The following is a 19,553-nucleotide window of genomic DNA, read 5'->3' on the forward strand; positions in this document are numbered from 1 at the left end:
AGTCCTGTCCGACTCTGTGCGACCCCACAGACGGCAGCCCACCAGGCTCCCCCGTCCCTGGGATTCTCCAGGCAAGAACACTGGAGTGGGTTGCCATTTCCTTCTCCAATGCATGAAAGTGAAAAGTGAAAGTGAAGTCGCTCAGTCGTGTCCGACTCTTCGCGACCTCATGGACTGCAGGCTGCCAGGCTCCTCCACCATGGGATTTTCCAGGCAAGAGTACTGGAGTGGGGTGCCATCGCCTTTTCTGGGTTTATTTTCTATTAGCATCTTAATATGTAAAATATTTATATTACATATTTGTAATGGGATGGCATTTATGTAGAACGTATCTGTCCTCCTGTAAATTTACCTAACTTTCCCATAAATGAGGATGCCTCCTCCCAAAATGTCATTAACATTCCAGGGTAATACTTATTCCTCAGTCCATCTTCGTTTTGGGGATATTTTGTTTGTTTATTTCCTTTTCTAAATTTTTTTAGTGTGGTTTTTTCAACTCCTGAGTTATCTTCATATTTTTCAGGAGATCTTTTATAATTTATATGCAAAACTACTTCCAATGCTTATAGATAATGTTTTTTCCTTCAGCATCAGTTTACTTATTCATTTAGTTTTTAAAAGTTGTATACGATTTTTAAAGGTTACTTTTCATTAACAGTTATTACAAAATATTGACCGTATTCCCTGTGTTGTACAACACATCCTTGAAGCTTATGTTAAACTCAGTAGTTTGTGCCTCCCACTTCCCCACTCCTATAGTGCCACTGGTAACACCTAGTTTGTTCTCTATATCTGTGAGTCTGCTTCTTATTGTAATATTTCATAGATAACATTTAAAGAAATGTTAAATGTTAAAATTATAACATTTACCACATTGTTTAGAAATTCTGAGTGTGTTTGTATTCCTATATGTGTGTCTAGGTATGATAAAGTCAAGAAAATTATGTTCTAAAATAAAGGCAATATTATTATTATTATATTAAATTATTAACTATTTTTTGGTCTTCCTCTCAGTGCTGAGTTCAATAAAGGAGTATTAGAAGCATTTCAAGCAATGAAACAAGCATTTTGTAGTTAGAAACTTAAATCCTAGCATTGCCACTGACAATCTGTGCAACTTTGGGAAAATTCCCTAACTGTCTTTGAACTTAGCTTGTTAATTTTTAAAATGAGAATAATAAAAGCACCTTCCTCTTAGGAAGATTTGAGCATTAAGAGAATTATGAATATAAAACACATCACGGGGCCAAACACATGGTATGACTTCAAGGAATATTATTTCATTGATTATAAGCCACATATTTTCTCCCTATATTTTAATATCTTTGTAGATGAGGAATGTCTTACCATTTTTGGTGTCTTGTAGTTAATTTTGGGCCTGCCTGGTAGCTCAGTGGTAAAGAATCCACCTGCTAATGCAGGACATGTGGGTTCAATCCCTGGGTCAGGAAGACTCCCTGGAGAAGGAAATGGTAACCCACTCCAGTATTCTTGCCTGGAAATTCCATGTATGGATGAGCCTGATGGGCTATACTTCATGGGTTCACAAAAGAATCAATCACGACTCAGCGACTAAACAACAACAATAGCTAATCGTACAGTTGATGAATCATAGTTTGATCATTTAAATACGTGATTAATGTTTGAAACAAAACATTTAGTTAAAAATTTTAGAAATATGAACACTATGGAGTTAAATACCAACTATCACATTGGGTATAATTTGCAGTAAAGAATAACATGAGAAGTTTGCAAATTCGGATGAAATGAATACATCTTCTCTCCACTTTGAGTTTATTCATTTATTTATTCCACAAACATTTCTTTGTTGAATTGATAACCATATGCCAGGTTTTGTGTAGGTTAAACAACTAAAAGATTAGTGAAACATAATCTTTCTATTCAAAGATCTAACAGATGTCTCATGGAAGTCAGCAAAACTACATAAATACAGTATCAGATATAATTGCCTAAGCTGAGTTTACATAGCAAAAGGATCTAAGTCATAGGGGAGGAGAGGAAGAGGAAACACATAATAGCAGATGTGATTCCTGAATTCTTAATAGGCTTAATACTATTAAGCCTATTAATACTACTTACTATTCTTAATAGTAGAGAATAGTAAGTAGAGAATATGGCAAGAGAGAGGAAAAAAAAACTTCAAAGATCCATTTTATTTTGCTATTTCTTGGTGTCACATTATATTGTAAGCCACCGTGTTGTTATGAAGAAAGACAACTAGAAAAACCACTCTAGACAACTTAATATTTCCAAAATGTTGACTCAGGAATATTATTTTTCTTGATAATTATATTTATTCACTATGGCCTTCATCTCCCCTATGACCTACTACTTACTATTCTTAATAGTAGAACAGGTCAGACAAAAGATGAGGGGAGTATATTCTAGGATGAGGAAACATTAAAAGGAACTTGAAGGAGGAAGAGAAAGTGGTCTTTCTGGCTCAGGAAACTACATGATGTTTAACTTCAAAGAAGTGTTTGAGTGAGGAACAAAAATCAGAGTGAGAAAGGAAGAAGACTGAACTCACTCATGAGAACCCTGCATAATTATACAGATGTACTGGGACTCAGGATTTCAATGTAAATATTTTGGGTTTCAACAGCAAAGGTGATATAATCATAGTTTTATTTCTAAAATATTTCTCAGAATGTATTAAAGTTGACAAAGTTGAAGACATGTAGAATAGTTAGGAACTTACTGGAATAATTTTTAGTACTGGTATTGGGGATCCAGTAGGATGAGGAGATTTGAGAGATCATTAAAGGAGATGGAAACTATGGGAATTAGTGATTAATTGATTGTGAAATAAACACAGAAGTCAAGTTTGGATGAACACATTTCAGTTCTTTGGACTAGTTTATACACCCTTTGTATGAGTAATGGTGATGAGTTCAAAATGAACATTTGGTAAACAATTGTACCTTGACTGATGATTCATTTCTCTAGAAATTCTTTATGTATTTCATAGATAGAAGGCCATAGTGAATAAATATAATTATCAAGAAAAATAATATTCCTGAGTCAACATTTTGGAAATATTAAGTTGTCTAGAGTGGTTTTTCTAGTTGTCTTTCTTCATAACAACACGGTGGCTTACAATATAATGTGACACCAAGAAATAGCAAAATAAAATGGATCTTTGAAGTTTTTTTTTCCTCTCTCTTGCCATATTCTCAATAGCATTTCTCTGATTTAATTCTTTGATGGTTCCAGGGAGAATTACATTTCAAATTCCATAATTGCACAGGAGAATTGGAGTCTTGTAAAAATGTAGAGTATTCTATTGAAAGGCAGGTTTTATTATCAGCTGAATTGTGATGCACCCAAAGACATAGTTTAAAGCATTGTAAAAGAACTGTTTTTAATATGACTACTTTCCCTTGAAAACATGTAGCACTCCCTTATTTAATGTGACCATATTAACGCCTATTGACTACGTATTTGTTGAAAGTCTTATAGTATGGTATTTAGGGTATTGAACTAGTAGAAAATATACATGAACTTTATCAATTTTCATTTTCTTTTTAAAAACCATGAAAAATATTGTGATATTTTATGACATTTGATAGGTATTTAAAATTTATTATTGTGGCTGTTCAGTGAACCATCAAATACAAGTGTAACAGGATGACTGTGCTTCCATGATGAGAAATGGATATCAGAAGCAATGAAATCTGCATCCTATAATATGTGCCCATTTTCCATCAATGTCTTGCTTCTGACTCTCTGCCAAGCTCATTATCCCCTCTGTGTCCAAATTTGCCCATATGAAAATCTAGGACAAAAGGAAAAATAAATTAATACTGGCCTCCAAAATGATCTGAAATTTAGGTGTGGAAGATCTTATACCATTTTAAAGGCTGGTTTTTTAACTGCTGTCCTCATACACTAACTACACTGTTCTGTGGGAGGGTAGCTGAGAGACTGATGAAACAGTCCTTTTCACACCTTTCATCCATAAAGAAGGTTCTTTTATTTGCAGCTGAAGCTATTATATCTTGAGCCTATGGCTGTTTGGCACTTTTAACGATGGAAATTTTAAAAGAGAAATAGCAAGTAATGTCCTCTGGGAATGTTATTTTATTACTATATCTCTTTTATCATTTAGAAAACTAGATATAATAGGAAACCTTCAGTCAAACAGTTTGTTGTGTGGCTGGTTGGCAAAGAATCAAATAACAGGTACTGAAAAAAAAATGCTTAACTTACCTAAGTTGTGTGTGTGTTTGTATGAGGGAGCCACAAGCCAAGTTGAAGGGGTGAATACAAACATCATCAGAGGAGAGGCAAAAGTCATCTGGTGTGAAAAGCAGTGTGGTGTCATAAGGGGCTTTGGAATGTAGCAAGCCAGGGTTTGGACTGTGGTTCTTCCAGTGTTTTATTAATTTATAAGTGTTAATTTCTTCTATGAAAAAAATACATGCTTATACTAATAGACTCACAGGGTCACTGCAAACGCCATTATTTCATTCTTTCATGGCTGAATAATATTCCACTGCATATACGTACCACATCTTCTCTACCTATTCCTCCAGTGATGGACATCTATGCTTCCATGCCCTGGCTGTTGTCCTGTATTGTATTCATTGCTGCATTGAACACTGAAATGCATATATCCTATTGAGTTATGATTTTCTCCAGATATGCCCAGGAATGGGGTTGCTGGATCATATGGTAGCTAAATCTTTAGTTTTTTTAAGGAACCTCCATACTCTTCTCCATAGTGGCTGTACCAATTTGCATTCCTACCAACAGTATAGGAGGGTTCCCTTTCCTTTACATCTTCTCCAGTATTTATTGTTGTAGATATTTTGATGATGGCCATTCTAACCAGTGTGAGGGGCCACCTTTTTCTTTTAGACACTTTGGTACTTTAGGGGTTCTTTTACTTTCTTTTTTTGGTCCAGATAGGCAATCCATACATATATGAGTTGTGACAGCTTTCTCTCTCTCTCCCTTCCTCCATATATATATATATATACACACACACACATACATACACACATATACATATATATACCTACATACAGATACACATAAATTGTAGTCCCCCCTTAGCCCCTGTTTGCATTCTGTAGTTTCAGTTATGTGAGGTCAACCACAATTTGAAAATATTAAATGGAAAATTCCAGAAATAATTCATAAATTTAAATTTTGTACCATTCTGAATAGTGTGATGAGAAATTTCACCGATTCACTCTTCTCTGTCCTGCTTGGAATCCCTAACCACTGACATAATCTGCCTTTGACATTTGACCATTGACATCCTCATGCCTGGATGGTCTGGGATCACCTGAAGTAGATGATCCATCTGACTGTTATCAGAAGTTCAATCGTAGCCTAAGGCTATGTCAAGTACCTCTCATTCACCTCACTTCATCTCATCACGCAGGCGTTTTATCATCTCGAATAATCACAAGATGAAGACAGATGAATACAGCTCAAGTTATTTTCTGTGTGAGAGAGAGACCACATTTATACAACTTTTATTGCCGTATACTGTTAAAATATTTCATTTTATTATCAGTTATTGTTGTTAATTTCTTACTGTGCCTAATTTATAAATTAAACTTTATCATAGGTATGCATGTATATATGAAAATAGATAGTATACATAGGGTTTGGTACTATCCTTGGTTTCAGGCATCCACTGAGGGTCTTGGAATATATCCCCTGTATATAAGAGGAGAGGACTTCCTCCGTGGCTCAGTGGTAAAGAATCCACTTGCCAATACAAGAGACTCAAAGAGACTTGAGTTTGATTCCTGGGTCCAGAAGATTCCCTGAAGTAGGAAATAGCAACCTGCTCCAGTATTCTTGTCTGGAAAATTCCATAGACAGAGGAGCCTGGTGGCTTACAGGCCATGGGGTCACAAAGAGTTAGACATGACTGAGCAACTGAGCACACACACATATAACGGGAGACTAGTACTCTTGCCTGGAAAATCCCATGGATGGAGGAGCCTGCTGGGCTGCAGTCCATGAGGTCGCGAAGAGTTGGACACGACTGAGTGAGTTCACTTTCGCTTTTCACTTTCATGCATTGGAGAAGGAAATGGCAACCCACTCCAGTGTTCTTGCCTGGAGAATCCCAGAGACGGGGGAGCCTGGTGGGCTGCCGTCTATGGGGTCGCACAGAGTCAGACACGACTGAAGTGACTTAGCAGTAGCATAGTATATATTATATAAATATCAGTCTTTCATCTCCTAGCTTTAAGCCTTTGTTTTTTTTATGTTCCTTTGTCATATAATTTATAGTCAAGAATTCTGAATACTAGCAGATTTTCTTATAGCCTTAATGTTAGTATGTCATTCAAACAAAGTTTCTTTATCTATTTATTATTTTATTAATGTATATTTACTTAATTTTCCACAGATATATTATAAACAAATATGGAAAGTATCAAAATAAATAAAGAAAAAATTTCAGAACTCAAGAAGAAATCATCTTGTGTTTTAAAGTGTTTCATTTATAGTACAATTCAGAAGACTTCTTAATTACAGCTCTACTTTTACTCACTGGTATAATGTAATTGAAAGTTCAAAATATTGCTTCTGTGAAGAGAACAACTTTTTACTCAAATTCAACACTGTGTTTAGAGAACATGCACCCATTTTTCGTGTATATTTTGATATTGTCGCAGGAAAATCACTTTTTAGAACTATCCATTCTCAGCCCATCAAGGGTAAAGGGAATTTGATTAAGCCTGTATGAAGGAGCACTTAACCCACTGAGGGTGTGTGAAAGTCCTTAATGACTCTCATTTGTGGTGACCACATTCTCATATATTCCCACTCCACATTGTACTCAAGTTTTTCTGTGTGGTCGAAAGAATGTGACAGAAGTGATGGTATGTTACTTCCATAATTAGGTTTAAAAGATATCATAGCTACTCCCCCTTTCATTGCCCTTTGTGAAACCACCTACCATATCATAAAAAGAAGCCCATATGGAAATGAACTGAGGCCTTGTGCCAAGAGCTCTTTGAGTATACCATCTTAGAAATGGGTCCTCCAGCCACAGTCCAGCCTGCAGATGAGTGCAACTCCACCCAACATCTTGACTGCAACTGCATGAGAGATGCTGAGCTATAACTACTCAGCTAAAACTCTTCTGGATGGCTGGCCTCAGAAATTCTGTACAACAAATGTTTGCCATCTCTAGCTGCTAACTTTTGGAGCAGTTTATTATGTATCAATAAATAATTGATATAGAGAAATTAAGGGATTAGGTGCTTTTTTCTATACTCACAACACATAAAGTCAGAAAGTAAATAGTTGTTCCTGTAAAAGAAGTTTCAATTAAATCTAAATCAAGAAAATAAGATTTAGTCAAGAATCTTAGAAAGGGGAATGAAAGTTTGGAGAGTTGAGAACAAGGCCATTAAGAGTGACCTATGTTTTCATTTATTTTTTATTTGTTTATTCTTAATTGAAGGATAATTGTTTTATATTGTGTTAGTTTCTGCTTCCAGAGACCAAGTGCAACTGTCTGCCTAGCTCTTCATATGTTTTCAACATGACTTTGCAAATAAATATGAGCTTAGTTTGTTCAAATGAATGAAGGCAAAAGGACCATCAGTTCAGTCAGTTCAGTTCAGTCGCTCAGTCGTGTCTGACTCTTTGTGGCCCCATGAGTCGCAGCACGCCAGGCCTCCCTGTCCATCACCAATTCCCGGAGTTCACTCAGATTCACATCCATCGAGTCAGTGATGCCATCCAGCCCTCTCATCCTCCGTCATCCCCTTCTCCTCCTGCCCCCAATCCCTCCCAGCATCAAAGTCTTTTCCAATGAGTCAACTCTTCGCATGAGGTGGCCAAAGTATTGGAGTTTCAGCTTTAGCATCATTCCTTCCAAAGAAATCCCAGGGCTGATCTCCTTCAGAATGGACTGGTTGGATCTCCTTGCAGTCCAAGGGACTCTCAAGAGTCTTCTCCAGCAAAAGCATGTTCAAAAGCATCAATTCTTCGGCACTCAGCCTTCTTCACAGTCCAACTCTCACATCCATACATGACTACTGGAAAAACCATAGCCTTGACTAAACGGACCTTTGTTGGCAAAGTAATGTCTCTGCTTTTGAATATACTATCTAGGTTGGTCATAACTTTTCTTCCAAGGAGTAAGCATCTTTTAATTTCATGGCTGCAGTCACCATCTGCAGTGATTTTGGAGTCCCCCAAAATAAAGTCTGACATGGTTTCCACTGTTTCCCCATTTATTTCCCATGAAGTGATGGGACCGGATGACATGATCTTCCTTTTCTGAATGTTACATATTCTAAATACTGTTTTCATAAGTTAGCGACATTTTCCAGAATGATAATTGTCCCTCATATGCTAAATTTTCTAATTTCTGTCTTATCATGTTTATGATTTATATGTCATACTACCTTAAAATGTAATTTCCATTGGTCAGAAATAGTCAGTTCCCATTTTAAAATGCTCTCATGATGTGTTCAATAATCCTAGGTCTTATATGTCAGATATTATGCATTTTATAGACAAATAGGGTTTTTTAAATAACTAGATGAGCTGAACCTTATGATCTCTTTAAACCTATAGTTCTATGATTCTGTGAATATGTAGGCTGCTCTAAGTAGGGTGACATAAAACTTCAAAACAATTAAATAGTGATAAATCTAAAACATCCTATGAGAATTGTCTTACAGACATAGTGAAACTCAGAAGAACCTACTATATCCACATTGGTGGTCTATGAAGGAATGGCCCATTGTATGGCTATCTATCTGTCTGGAGAGAGAGAAGGAGAAGGGAGGAAGGAAGAGAGAGAAAAAGCTGTCACAAGAACAAATTATGATAAATTGATTACAGGCATAAAAATAAAATGTGGCTTTAGAAACCTTTCACTTAGCCACTTATTAAGAACATTGCTTCATAGTAAACTTTGAAAAATGCAAATGTGACCATGTTATGAGAGCTTCCATAGTGGCTCCGACAGTTAAGAATCCTCCTGAAATTCAGAAGACCTGGGTTTGATTCCTAGATTGGGAAGATCCTCTGGAGAAGTGAATAGCTACCCACTCCAGTATTCTTGCCTGGAGAATTCTATGGACAGAGGATCCTGGTGGGCTAACGTCCATGGGGTCACATAAGAGTTGGACATGACTGGCATGGCCTATCCCTAAAACCCTTCAATAGCTCCCTAACATATAAAGCAAGAATTCTTATCCTGAACTTATGGGTCCTTACAAGTTCCATGGTCTTTGGGAAAGTCTCTGAACACACTTGAAACACTATGATGGTATACAGAAGTTTTTACCTCCCTATCTCTACATTCCTGTTAGAGAATCTTCTACCTTTTTCTGGATGTGATGGCACATATCTAAGTATGAAGAAGAAAATCTTAGCAGTCCTTGAGAGGCAGAACAAAGAGGCAGAGGCTGTTAACATTATAATCTTTAGAGTTTGAGTGTTTTTTTTATAATCAACATATAACATTACATAAGCTTGAGATATATAAAGTGTTATTTTGATACATTTACATATTTCAACATGATTACTAATGCTAAATGACACCTTTATCACATCACATCATTATCATGCCTTTTTTTGTGTGTTGGAAACAATTAAGATCTAGTCTGTTAGTACTTTGAACTTTATTATACAGTATTGTTGATTATAATCACTACATTGTACATTAGATCTACAGAACTTTTTTGTCTACTAGTTGCAAATTGATAGTGATGTTTTAAAAGGAAATTAATATTAGCAAAAGGAAGATTTATTTATTAAGACAAGCAAATACAACAGCTGAGGAAAGACAGGGCCTGGAAGCTTCCTGATACTGTATCAGCTCCATCAAGGAAGATGGAATTAAGTACACAAGAACTGAGACTACAGGGTGTGGGAGGTGCAGAGGAAACACAAGGGAGAGACAGAAGGAAGCAAGAGGAAGGAAAACGATATGCTCGACTCTATATGGACAGAAAGAGACTATATATCATTTTTGCTACACATTATTTAGGGTACTATTGGATACAGCCAATAAACATTGAATTCATATTTTTAAATTGCAGTATAATGCTTTATATTGTTGTGTTAGCTGTTTCTGACAACGTGAATCAGCTATATGTACACATAACTCCCCTCCTTCTGGAGCCTCCCACCTCCTACCCCTGATCCCACTCCTCTAGGTCATCACAGAGCACCGAGCCAAGCTCCCTGTGCTGTAGAGCAGCTTCCCAATAGCTATCTATTTTATACTTGGTAGTAAATTCAGATCTATTTAACCATATAAGGGACTTGAAAGTGAAAGTGAGAGCGAAAGTGAAGTCGTGTCCAACTGTTTGCGACCCGTGGACTGTAGCCCACCAAACCTCTCCGTCCATGGGATTCTCTAGGCAAGAATACTGGAGTGGGTTGCCATTTCCTTCTCCAAGGAATAAGGGACTTAGTTGCCACCGTAAAAACAGTGGTGGTACGTGAAATTCAGAGCTATATTGATTCTGTGACTCAGAAGTGTCAGTAAGAACCATGTTTCTTTCCATTTCTTCATTCCACCTTCTATGGCATAGACTGAATTCTAAAGCCTGGTTCCCCATGATGCTCACAGAAAATGGCTAGTAGTAATTCCTGCAGCTTCGCTGCCCTGAACCATATAGATAAAGAGAGAAAAGTTCTGCAATTTGCTTCTGGAAGTCCTCCCAGAAAAATCAAGGATGTTTGTTTCCCAGACGCCTTCAGCCAGCCTTTTCAGTAAATTGCTTGGTTAAATATGTGTTTTGTACCCTCCCCTAAATCAATAACTGTGGTCAAAGGGTAGACTTTGGATGATTAGTTTAAGCTAGAACCACATGCCATACCCCTAGACCCTAGAAACTAAGTCAATTTCTCTCAAAACATATTTATGTTATAGGTGGAGGTGTGGCCGTTGAAATGAAAACTGAGCAAGTCTCCAAAACAAAACAAACAAACAAAGCTGTTGATATTGGAGAACCAGTCACCACCTCCATTACTATTTTATCCTGTGAAGACTCCTTGTGCTTGTCTCATAAACTAAAAGTATTTCCCCGCCCCTCAGAGGGTTCTATTTCCATCTTTCCCAGTATTCAGAATATTCTATAAAAATGTGTGTGTATATCTTTTTCCAAAGAGAAGCTGCAAAACTTTCACTGGAAACTGAAAGAAACTTGTGATCTCAACATGCGAAGAATAGCTGAAATTTAAGTAAAGTTTCTAGAAAGCCAGTTCTCACTTAGAATGTTTCTTTAAGTTATCCACACCACCAACAGAAGAACAACTTCATCCTTTCCCTTTGTCATCCAGGGCCATTCCATGCATCAGGTTCTTTGACCACGTTGCTATTTCCTCATCTGCCTCTTCTCACCGTGCTTTTAAGCATGACATTAAGTGTTAAGCACAACCTTTCCAGTGGAGGTTTTCTTTAATGCTCTGTATCTGTGAACAGAGTTGATCCATTGCATTTGCACCCTAAATGCCTCATGTCAGTAAGTACATATTCCACTCCAGTGGTATTCCTTATGTGCACATCCTACTCCCAAATGGGATCATAAGCAATTTAAGCTCAAGACTTGTGTCTCTCTTATTCATCTGTAGATTAGCTCTTCTGCCTTATAAAACTCTTGTTCAGTGAACAAACAACCATCGCAGGCTTAGTTGTCATCAAAGTCATAACAGAAGATATGCAGGAGTTTTGTGATGCCTCACTATTACTATTGTTAACATCAGAAAGCATTTTCTCATTCTTCAACTAAGACATAGGTACAGGTGACTAAAATGGGACAGAATCCGCCTGCAGTGCAGCAGACTGGGGTTTGACCCCTGGGTCAGGAATATTCCCTGAAGAAGGAAACGGTTACCCACTCCAATATTCTTGCCTGGAAAACCCCATGCACAGGAGAGCCTGGTGGGCTATAGTCTGTGGGGTTGCAAAGAGTCAGACATGACTGAACAACCAACAAACTGTGAGACAGTAGGGTAAAAATAGGAGCTTCCCTGGTGGCTCAGTGACAAAGAATCTGCCTGCCAATGCAGGAGACTCAGGTTTGATTCCTGGGTTGGAAGATCCCCTGGAGAAGGAAATGGCAACCCATTCCAGTATTCTTGCCTGGGAAATCCCACGGACAGAGGAGCCTGGTGAACTACAGTCCATGGGGTCACGAAAGAGTCGAATAGGACTCAGCGACTAAACAACAACAAAGGTAAATATGGAGCTTTGGATAAATGACGGAATCCTATTTAACTATTTAAGATCTTGTGAATTTACACACTATATCCCTAAATCTACATAATGAACATCAGTCTTAAAGTTGACATTTATTGAGTGCTTTCTGTATAGTGGGCACTGTGCTAAGTGCTCTACAGACATTATCTCATTTGACGCTTTCAAAATCTCAGGAGGTGGATATTATGATTCTTTCCATCTTATTTGTAAAAATGTTTAGGTTGGCAGAGAATATATGCACATTACCTGTAAGTAAAGGAGACAGGATGTGAATTCAGATCTCTCTAACTATAATTAAACCCTTCGCTGATGTCTCAGATGGTTTGACCCCTGGATCAGAAATATCCCTTGGAGAAGGAAATGGTAACCCAGAATTCTTGCCTAGAGAATTTCACGGACAGAGAAGCCTGATGGGCTACAGTCCATGGGGTCTCAGAGTCAGACACGACTGAGCAGCTAACACTTTCACTTTATTTCACTTAAGATTAGTTAAAGATCATGCTTTAAGGCTCTTAGTGTGACAGCTCATTTATTATTAAATGTTTAAAAAAATCTTACAACAATTCTTCATTTTAGGAATCATTATTCTCATTTTAAATGTGGGGAAACACAGGTTTAAAGAAGATAACAAAATATTCCAAAAGAGCAAAATCTGAAAAAGATAGAGCTACTCTTGAACACTAATGTACTTGACTCCTGAGTGCATGCAGGTACTTTTCAATCAAAACCCTGAAAAATAGAGTACTAGATACATCCAAGGAACTGTTTGATACTATGCCTGGAAAGCTGAGGCTGTGATAAAAAGATGTCCCTCTCTTACAGGGATTTATAGCTCTGTGAAGATGGCAAAATAGACTTTTATAAAATCATGGAGTTGAAATGGCAATTTGAGGACATCTACAAAAGTAATGTGAAAAGTTAAAGGCCAGTGAAAACTGTTAGTGACAATTCAGTATAAGCCTAGAAAGACACCTCTGGATAGAAGGGATTAATTTTCTCTTGGATGAATAATTATAAACATGGGCACTTGGGGAAGAGGTATTCAAACTCATGTTGAGGAAGTCATTCCTCTGAAAGTCTGTAAGTAGCCTTACTGGGATGTAATGTGATGGCCAGTTTCTTTGAGAATCGGTCCCAATGAACTGTAAGTTACTTGAGTACAGGTAAGAACCATGTACTGTATTTTTGTTCCCTGAACTTTATCCAATTTGTAGTGCTTAGTAGGTATTCAGTAAAGATTTATGGTGCAAATTTATCATCATTCCAACCATGAGAGTATGGCCAATAAAACCATCATGGAGGAAACAAATTCTGAAGTCAGAAAAAGTTACTGGTAGGTTATGATGATACAGAAAGGTGTACCCACGGGATGAAATGAGCCACTCTTGGTGTCCGAGGAGAATCCCAGGGGATGCTCTTTGCTCCCAGCATCTTCCTGGTCCACTGGTGGTCTACTGTGTGACCACCTAAGAGAGACTGCAAATAAGGCACAGGCACCAGAGACTGTCATTGGGGAGAGGAAGAAGCCTAGATTCTCGAGGGTCTCATCACAGCTCCAGGGTTGCTATGAGGCCCCCTAGAAAGTACCCTAAAAGAATCATCAAGCCTCATTTTTTTTCTGAGCAGATTAATTATGTGATACTAGAGAAGCCATTTGGTTTCTGTGCTCTTCAAATTATAAGATAGTAAAATAGGCATTATTATATAGTGTAAGATATTTGGCCTTGATCTTGAATGGTCACATCTTACCCTGTTTCCTAACATACTTGGCTTCTGTTCCTCTGGGTGATGTGACAATTTCAAGAAAAATGTCTTTTTCCTTGTTAATTGGAACTGTGCCTTTATATTCTCCTGTCATATTTAAGTCTGGTGACATTACCTGCTCACATGTGAGGACCCCTTCTGGTATTTAACAGACTGGAATAGCCTGATTCATCTCATATTTCCTTGGACCCATCCTGAATTCTCTCTCCCTAAGAGTAGGGTTTATCTCTGGGATGACAGCCCCAGACCAACAGTTGCATGAATGGATAGAAAATAAGTCAATCTAAAGGAGACCCTTAGAGATACTAAACTGAGAAGATGCAATCTTGGGATTTCCCTGGTGGTGCAGTTGTTAAGACTCTATGCTTCCAATGCAAGGGGCTTGGGTTTGATTCTTGGTTGGGGGCTAAGATCCAGTATGCTGTACAGCACAGCAGAAAAGAAGAAGATAAAGTCTCTTATACCTGTGCTCTTCTTAACACAGTTTCTACTGTCTTTACACCTTGAGCAATTTGGAGCCTGTGTTGCCTTTGACTGTATCTAAATCACTCTGCAATGGGGTGAATAGGGTGATAAAAGGGGATAAGGATGTGCACTGGTTGAGAGATGAGCGTCTTCTGGAAGCTGAAGTTTCACACACAAAAAAATGTCATTGTATTGGTGGTGAGATTACATGCAAAATCACTTTGAAAAAACACTATGCAGAAAACTGTGTTAGAGGTAGATGGTTTTATTTATATGGGGGATTTACATTAAAGAATCATTTCTAAATCAAACAAACAAAAAACATATCTAAATCTTTTTCTTTTTAAGAGCTATTATCCTCATTCTGGAGCAAATGAATCATTAAAAAAAAAACAAACAGAAAATCATAAATAGATGTACAGAGCTGCTAAACATGCATTAGATCACAACTGTGACTTTACAATACATCTTAATAAAAAGAGGAAATTACCTTTCATTTTCACAGACATAAGTTTGTTTCTAGGATTGCCCAAGTGGATTGATATACTTGTTTGAATGTGATTTTCATTCACCTTTATGTTAAAATGAATGGAAGAGAAAAGGTCAAGTTTATTCAGAAAATTGTTAGCTATGCTTGGGAGAAAGTAATTCAGCATATGTGATTTTAATCAATTTTCATTCATTGTTAAAGTTCATAGAAAGTTTAGCTTGATATCCATGGGAAATGGAAATGGTGATTGGCTTTATAGGCACAATAAATTTACCTGAACCTAAAGTCCTCTAGACAATATTGTTAATAAAGCATATTTGTCTGATTCCAAGAAATAAGAATGTTTAAATTAGAAGAGCTGCTTGCTTAGATGCTAGGTTAATGGGAGCATTTTCAATTCTCAATCTTCATTATTTACAATACCAAGAGGGAAAATTTACTTGATCACACTGTCTGGGCTGTGAATCAGAGTAGTTACATAATATCTGGGGACCAGCCACAGGGAGAGAACTTGGAGGTGGGTGATCCCCAAAGAGGGATTTGGGCCATTTGCCTAGTGCTGTCCCAGGCTGGGGCTCCACTACAGTTTTTTCCAGATTTTCAGTTAACTCCCTAAGTAGTGCTGGAGAATGTGAGGGCAGAGCTTGGTCCTTTTACGGTGTAATGAGGATTAGGGATAAGGTGATACTCAGAATGGGCTTCCCTGATAGCTCAGCTGGTAAAGAATCCACCTACAATGTAGAAGACACAGGTGACACAGGTTTGATTCCTGGGTTGGGAAGATTCCCTGGAGAAGGAAATGACAACACACTCCAGTATTCTTGTCTGTAGGATCCCATGGACAGAGGATCCTTGTGGGCTACAGTTCAAAGGTTCACAAAGAGTTGGACACAACTGATGACTAATACAGCACAGACACTCAGAATGACATATTTAAGAAAATAATTCATGTCCATAAATATGAAATAAAGGTGAGAATAACACATATATGTGGAATGTAGAAAAATGATACAGATGAACCTATTTTCTAAGACAGGAATAGAGACATAGACCTAGAAACTGACATGTGTACACAGAAGGGGAAGGGAAAGGTGGGATGAATTGGGAACTCGGGTTTGACATATTTATACTATGATGTGTAAGACAGATAGATAGAGGGGACCTGCTATAAAGCATGGGAAACTCAGCTCTGTGCTCTGTGATGACCTAGAAAGGTGGGATGGGGGTGAGGTGGGTGGAAAGTCTAAGAGAGGGGATATATGTATACATACGGCTGATTCCACTTCATTGTACAGCAAAAATTAACACAACATTGTGAAGCAAGTACATTCTAATTAAATAAATAAATTATTTTAAAAGATGGGATTAGGTACTGGAGCTCTAATAGTACTGGTGATTGATAGAGAATCCAAAATGGAGATGACCTGGAAAAGTACATGTACTTTTCTATTTCCCTGGCTGGACACTAGTACATCCTTTAAATTAGAAGTAAATAGGTGATCATTATTGAATTATTGTACTTTACCACTTAGTTGCATGGTGTTTCATATCTGCCTATGCTTTTATTTTCAGCCAAGTTATTTTCTATACATTTTTCCCCTTTGCCTTAGGAAATTGCCAGAAATTAATTTCATTCTTTGATGTCCTAGAGGGAAATTATAAGAAAAAAGATAGAATTGATTGATAAAACAAAATCCAAATTTATAATTGGAGAGTTGCAGATAAATCTGTATGATAGAGATAGGTCTTAATAAGATTTTTTCCCCTCATTTCCTTTTTACAGAGAGATCCCTGAAAGCCCATTATCTTTAATAGGAAAATTTTATTTATTATTCTTTAGAGGTTTGGAAGGATGAGAGCTTGAAGGGGAAATTGAGAAGAAGATGAGATTAGGAAAAGATTTCATGCAGGCAAAGAAAGATATATAAAATAAACCACAGTATCAGCTTTGCATATGCAAATGAAACATCTGACCTATTTCCTGAAGGCTTCATTCTTCTGAGCTTTGCCGGTAATGGTTTTATCGATAAATCCATTCTTTCTCCCTGACAAAACTACCCTTTGATATGTACTTGAAATTCAAAGAGTGAACTATTGGCTGGGTTATATTAAGGATAGGAGTTCAAAAAACACTTTGGGCTGTAGACAAAATCTAGCCCACTGACTGTTTTTATAAATAAAGTTTTATTAGCACATAGCTGTGTTCATTCATTTGCCAGTTGTCTGTAGCTGATTTCATGTTGCAAAGACAGAGTTAAGTACTTACAACAGAGACAGTGTGACCTGTGTTAACTGAGAAAAAAAAAGAAAAAACGAGACCTAAAAGTTGAGACTTGTTTTAATTGGCAGGCAAAACGACAAAACTGAGGACTTAAGTCCAGCATGCAGCCTCTCAGATATCTCTAAGAAGTAAGGGAGGAACCAGGATATGTAGAAGATTTTGCAACACAATGTCAACTTAAAAAAAGTGTAGAACTTGAGAGTTTCGAGTTAAGTTTTATTTGGAGCAAAATGAGGACTGCAACCTGGGAGGCAGCATCTCAGATAGCTCTGAGAGACTTCTCCAAAGTGGCAGTGGAGGAAGGTCAATATACAAGGTTTTGGTGAAGGAGGAGTTCAATACCATTAAGCACTCATTTTACAAAGGGTTTTTTGTTAGTCATGAAGCTCTGATGTCATCATGAAGGGATTTAGTTCTTCTCTAGATATGAGGAGATGTAAGGATTGAGATCATTAAATCTGTTCTTAAAAATATCCAAAGGAGAAAAGGAAAGATGTACCCATTTGAATGCAGAGTTCCAAAGAATAGCAAGGAGAGCTAAGAAAGCCTTCCTCAGTGAACAATGCAACCAAATAGAGGCAAACAATAGGAATGGGAAAGACTAGAGATCTCTTCAAAAAAATTAGAGATATCAAGGGAACATTTCAGGCAAGGATGGGCACAATAAAGGACAGAAATGGTATGGACCTAACAGAAGAAAAGATATTAAGAAGAGGTGGCAAGAATACACAGAAGAATTATACAAAAAAGATCTTCACAACCCAGATAATGAGGATCATATGATCACTCACCTAGAATCAGACATCCTGGAATGCGAAGTCAAGTGGGCCATAGGAAGCATCACTAGGAACAAAGCTAATGGAGGTGATGAAATTCCAGTTGAGGTATTTAAAATCCTAAAAGATGATGCTGTGAAAGTGCTGCACTCAACATGCCAGCAAATTTGGAAAACTCAGCAGTGGCCACAGGACTGGAAAAGGTCAGTTTTCATTCCAATCCCAAAGAAAGGCAATGCCAAAGAATGATCAAACTACCACACAGTTGCACTCATCTCACACTCTAGTAAAGTAACGCTCAAAATTCTCCAAGCCAGGCTTCAACAGTACATGAACCATGAATTTCCAGATGTTCAAACTAGGTTTAGAAAAGGCAGAGGAACCAGAGATCAAATTGCCAACACCTGCTGGATCATGGAAAAAGCAAGAGAGTTCCAGAAAAACATCTATTTCTGCTTTATGGACTATGCCAAAACCTTTGACTGTGTGGACCACAACAAAATGTGGAAAATTCTGAAAAAGATGGGAATACCAGACCACCTGACAGGCCTCTTGAGAAATCTGTATGCAATGTTAGAACTGGACATGGAACAACAGACTGGTTCCAAATAGGAAAAGGAGTACATCAAGGCTGTATATTGTTACCCTGCTTATTTAACTTATATGCGGAGTACATCATGAGAAATGCTGGGCTGGAAGAAGCACAAGCTGGAATCAAGATTGCCGGGAGAAATATCAATAACCTCAGATATGCAGATGACACCATCCTTATGGCAGAAAGCAAAAAACTAAACAGCCTCTTGATGAAAGTGAAAGAGGAGAGTGAAAAAGTTGGCTTAAAGCTCAACATTCAGAAAACTAAGATGATGGCATCTGGTCCTATCTGGTCCTATTTCATGGGAAATAGATGGGGAAACTGGAAACACTGACAGACTTCATTTGGGGGGGCTCCAATATCACTGCAGATGGTGACTGAAGCCATGAAATTAAAAGATGTTTGCTCCTTGGGAGAAAAGTTATGACCCACCTATACAGCATATTAAAAAGCAGAGACATTACTTTGTCAACAAAGATCTGTCTTTTAAAAGCTATGGTTTTTCCAGTAGTCATGTATGGATGTGAGAGTTGGACCATAAAGAAAGCTGAGCACCAAAGAATTGATTCTTTTGAACTGTGGTGTTGGAGAAGACTCTTGAGAGTCCCTTGGACAGCAAGGAGATCCAACTAGTCCTTCCTAAAGGAAATCAGTGCTGAATATTCTTTGGAAGGACTAATGCTGAAGCTGAAACTCCAATACTTTGGCCACCTGATGGGAAGAAATGACTCACTTGAGAAGACCCTAATGCTGGGTAAGATTGAAGGCAGGAGGAGAAGGAGATGACAGAGGATGAGACGGTTGGATGGCATCACCGACTCAATGGACATGAGTTTGCGTAAACCCCGGAAGCGGTGATGGACAGGGAGACCTGGCGTGCTGCAGTCTATGGGGTTGCAGAGTCGGACACGACTGACGGACTGAACTGAACTGAACTGAACTGAAAAACATCC

The sequence above is a fragment of the Budorcas taxicolor genome, chromosome 2 (assembly GCF_023091745.1).
Source record: "Budorcas taxicolor isolate Tak-1 chromosome 2, Takin1.1, whole genome shotgun sequence".
NCBI lineage: Eukaryota > Metazoa > Chordata > Mammalia > Artiodactyla > Bovidae > Budorcas > Budorcas taxicolor.